Genomic DNA, 4485 nt, shown 5'->3' on the forward strand with positions numbered 1-4485 from the left:
ACCCGACGTCGGACGAGCCGAGGCCGATGGAGGCCCTACCAAGGCGGGTCATGAGTGCCAGTCGGTCAGTTGGGTGAGGGGGTACTCGGAGGCCCGCCGGGAGCAGACGGGCGACCGGGGATGGGGGGCGTACGCGGGCGGGCGCCGGGAGAAGACGGCCCGTCCGGGGTCGAATCTCGGCCTGTGTTTTCGGAGCCGGCCGGGCATCACGCTCCCTCCTTGGATGGACAACATTCGTAGTTGACACTTTGTGTCATTTTATCCGAGCGGCGCGGGCGCCTCGAGAGGCGGACCGTCCGGGGCGACTCTCGGCCTGTGTTTTCGGAGCCGGCCGGGCCTCACGCTCCCTCCTTGGATGGACAACATTCGTAGTTGACACTTTGTGTCATTTTATCCGAGCGGGCGGGCGCCTCGAGAGGCGGACCGTCCGGGGCGACTCTCGGCCTGTGTTTTCGGAGCCGGCCGGGCCTCACGCTCCCTCCTTGGATGGACAACATTCGTAGTTGACACTTTGTGTCATTTTATCCGAGCGGGCGGGCGCCGCGAGGCGGACCGTCCGGGGCGACTCTCGGCCTGTGTTTAAGGAGCCGGCCGGGCATCACGCTCCTTCCTTGGATGGACAACATTCGCAGTTGACACTTTGTGTCATTTTATCCGAGCAGACGGGCGCCGCGAGGCGGACCGTCCGGGGCGACTCTCGGCCTGTGTTTTCGGAGCCGGCCGGGCATCACGCTCCCTCCTTGGATGGACAACATTCGTAGTTGACACTTTGTGTCATTTTATCCGAGCAGACGGGCGCCGCGAGGCGACCGTCCGGGGCGACTCTCGGCCTGTGTTTAAGGAGCCGGCCGGGCATCACGCTCCTTCCTTGGATGGACAACATTCGTAGTTGACACTTTGTGTCATTTTATCCGAGCGGGCGGGCGCCGCGAGGCGGACCGTCCGGGGCGACTCTCGGCCTGTGTTTAAGGAGCCGGCCGGGCATCACGCTCCTTCCTTGGATGGACAACATTCGCAGTTGACACTTTGTGTCATTTTATCCGAGCAGACGGGCGCCGCGAGGCGGACCGTCCGGGGCGACTCTCGGCCTGTGTTTTCGGAGCCGGCCGGGCATCACGCTCCCTCCTTGGATGGACAACATTCGTAGTTGACACTTTGTGTCATTTTATCCGAGCAGACGGGCGCCGCGAGGCGACCGTCCGGGGCGACTCTCGGCCTGTGTTTAAGGAGCCGGCCGGGCATCACGCTCCTTCCTTGGATGGACAACATTCGTAGTTGACACTTTGTGTCATTTTATCCGAGCGGGCGGGCGCCGCGAGGCGGACCGTCCGGGGCGACTCTCGGCCTGTGTTTAAGGAGCCGGCCGGGCATCACGCTCCTTCCTTGGATGGACAACATTCGCAGTTGACACTTTGTGTCATTTTATCCGAGCAGACGGGCGCCGCGAGGCGGACCGTCCGGGGCGACTCTCGGCCTGTGTTTAAGGAGCCGGCCGGGCATCACGCTCCTTCCTTGGATGGACAACATTCGTAGTTGACACTTTGTGTCATTTTATCCGAGCAGACGGGCGCCGCGAGGCGGACCGTCCGGGGCGACTCTCGGCCTGTGTTTAAGGAGCCGGCCGGGCATCACGCTCCTTCCTTGGATGGACAACATTCGTAGTTGACACTTTGTGTCATTTTATCCGAGCGGGCGGGCGCCGCGAGGCGGACCGTCCGGGGCGACTCTCGGCCTGTGTTTAAGGAGCCGGCCGGGCATCACGCTCCTTCCTTGGATGGACAACATTCGCAGTTGACACTTTGTGTCATTTTATCCGAGCAGACGGGCGCCGCGAGGCGGACCGTCCGGGGCGACTCTCGGCCTGTGTTTAAGGAGCCGGCCGGGCATCACGCTCCTTCCTTGGATGGACAACATTCGTAGTTGACACTTTGTGTCATTTTATCCGAGCAGACGGGCGCCGCGAGGCGGACCGTCCGGGGCGACTCTCGGCCTGTGTTTAAGGAGCCGGCCGGGCATCACGCTCCTTCCTTGGATGGACAACATTCGCAGTTGACACTTTGTGTCATTTTGTTCGGCCTGTGTTTAAGGAGGCGGCCGTCCTCCACTCGGTCCGTGTTTAAGGAGCGACACTCGCGCTCCGGTTCGGCCTGTATTTAGGGAGGCGGCCGTCCTCCGCTTGGTCTGTGTTAAGGGCGACACTCGGTCCATGTTTGAGGAGCCTGGCCCTGACGCTCCTCTCCGGCCTGTGTTTAAGGAGGCGGCCGTCCTCCCCTTGGTCTGTGTTAAGGGCGACACTCGGTCCATGTTTGAGGAGCCTGGCCCTGACGCTCCTCTCCGGCCTGTGTTTAAGGAGGCGGCCGTCCTCCCCTTGGTCCGTGTTAAGGGCGACACTCGGTCCATGTTTGAGGAGCCTGGCCCTGACGCTCCTCTCCGGCCTGTGTTTAAGGAGGCGGCCGTCCTCCCCTTGGTCCGTGTTAAGGGCGACACTCGGTCCATGTTTGAGGAGCCTGGCCCTGACGCTCCTCTCCGGCCTGTGTTTAAGGAGGCGGCCGTCCTCCCCTTGGTCTGTGTTAAGGGCGACACTCGGTCCATGTTTGAGGAGCCTGGCCCTGACGCTCCTCTCCGGCCTGTGTTTAAGGAGGCGGCCGTCCTCCCCTTGGTCTGTGTTAAGGGCGACACTCTGTCCATGTTTGAGGAGCCTGGCCCTGACGCTCCTCTCCGGCCTGTGTTTAAGGAGGCGGCCGTCCTCCCCTTGGTCTGTGTTAAGGGCGACACTCGGTCCATGTTTGAGGAGCCTGGCCCTGACGCTCCTCTCCGGCCTGTGTTTAAGGAGGCGGCCGTCCTCCCCTTGGTCTGTGTTAAGGGCGAAACTCTGTCCATGTTTGAGGAGCCTGGCCCTGACGCTCCTCTCCGGCCTGTGTTTAAGGAGGCGGCCGTCCTCCCCTTGGTCTGTGTTAAGGGCGACACTCGGTCCGTGTTTAAGGAGCGGCCCTCGCGCTCCGGTTCGGCCTGTATTTAGGGAGGCGGCCGTCCTCCGCTTGGTCTGTGTTAAGGGCGACACTCGGTCCGTGTTTAAGGAGCCGGCCCTGACGCTCCTCTTCGGCCTGTGTTTAAGGAGCCGGCCGTCCTCCACTTCCTTCCATGCACCACCACATTCGCAGTTGACACTTTGCCATTTTTTCAGAGAGGTGACACTTAGTCGTTTTTTCGAAAGTTGACACTTAGTCGTTTTTTCGAAAGTTGACACTTTGCCGTTTTTTCAGAGAGGCGACACTTAGTCGTTTTTTCGAAAGTTGACACTTAGCCGTTTTTTCGAAAGTTGACACTTAGCCGTTTTTTCGAAAGTTGACACTTAGCCGTTTTTTCGAAAGTTGACACTTAGTCACTTTTTCGCCACAGTGACACCTCCAGCGCGTGCCACGGCGCTTTTCAGGTCTTCTATCCGACCTTGTGCTGTCGAGGACGGCGTGTCCGACGCCGTGGGGAGACCAGCACCATCTCCTCCATACTCGTAAACGGGGTGCTTTGGAAAACGGGGGGAAAGTCGATGAGTACACTGACTACTGGGACCATTTCATTGTACTCTGGCGCACCTGAAGACCAAAAAAGGTACTGCACCTTAGCCCGGGTACCTCACCCCCTGGTACCTCGAGGAGAACTTAGAAAAATTTCGACAAATTTTTGGTGAGCTCCAGGGAGAGAGGCTGATTTTTCGCTTTTTGAGGCCGACCGCCGAACCGGCGCGGGGCGGACTCACAAGCCCCCCAGAGCCGTGGGCACTTAGTCGTTTTTTCAGAGAGGCGACACTTAGTCGTTTTTTCAGAGGCGACACTTAGTCGTTTTTTCGAAAGTTGACACTTAGCCGTTTTTTCGAAAGTCGACACTTAGCCGTTTTTTTGGAAAGTTGACACTTAGTCGTTTTTTCGAAAGTTGACACTTAGTCGTTTTTTCGCCACAATTGGCTCTGAGCTCCAGGGGGAGAGCCTGGTTTTGCCTTATTTCAGGCCGGCTGGGGAACCGGCGCGGGTCGGATGCACGAGCCCGGCAGAGCCGTGGGCACTTAGAAAATTTTCGCCGATTAAGCTGGGACCTCCAGGCGGAGACCGGCATTCCTCGTCCTCGGGGTTCGACCCAGGAACCGGCGCTGGGCAGACGCCGTAGCCACGCAGAGCCGTGGGCACTTAGAAAATATTCGCCAAGTTGGCTCTGAGCTCCAGGCGGAGAGGCTGGTTTTGCCTTATTTCAGGCCGGCTGGGGAACCGGCGCGGGTCGGATGCACGAGCCCGCAGAGCCGTGGGCACTTTGCCATTTTCTCAGAGTCGACACTTAGTCGTTTTTTCAGAGAGGCGACACTCTGTCGTTTTTTCGAAAGTTGACACTTTGCCGTTTTTTCAGAGAGGCGACACTTAGCCGTTTTTTCGAAAGTTGACACTTAGCCGTTTTTTCGAAAGTCGACACTTAGCCGTTTTTTCAGAGATGTGACAC

The sequence above is a fragment of the Syngnathus leptorhynchus genome, unplaced genomic scaffold, assembly GCF_054491065.1.
Source record: "Syngnathus leptorhynchus isolate UIUO unplaced genomic scaffold, UIUO_Slep HiC_scaffold_255, whole genome shotgun sequence".
NCBI classification, from domain to species: domain Eukaryota; kingdom Metazoa; phylum Chordata; class Actinopteri; order Syngnathiformes; family Syngnathidae; genus Syngnathus; species Syngnathus leptorhynchus.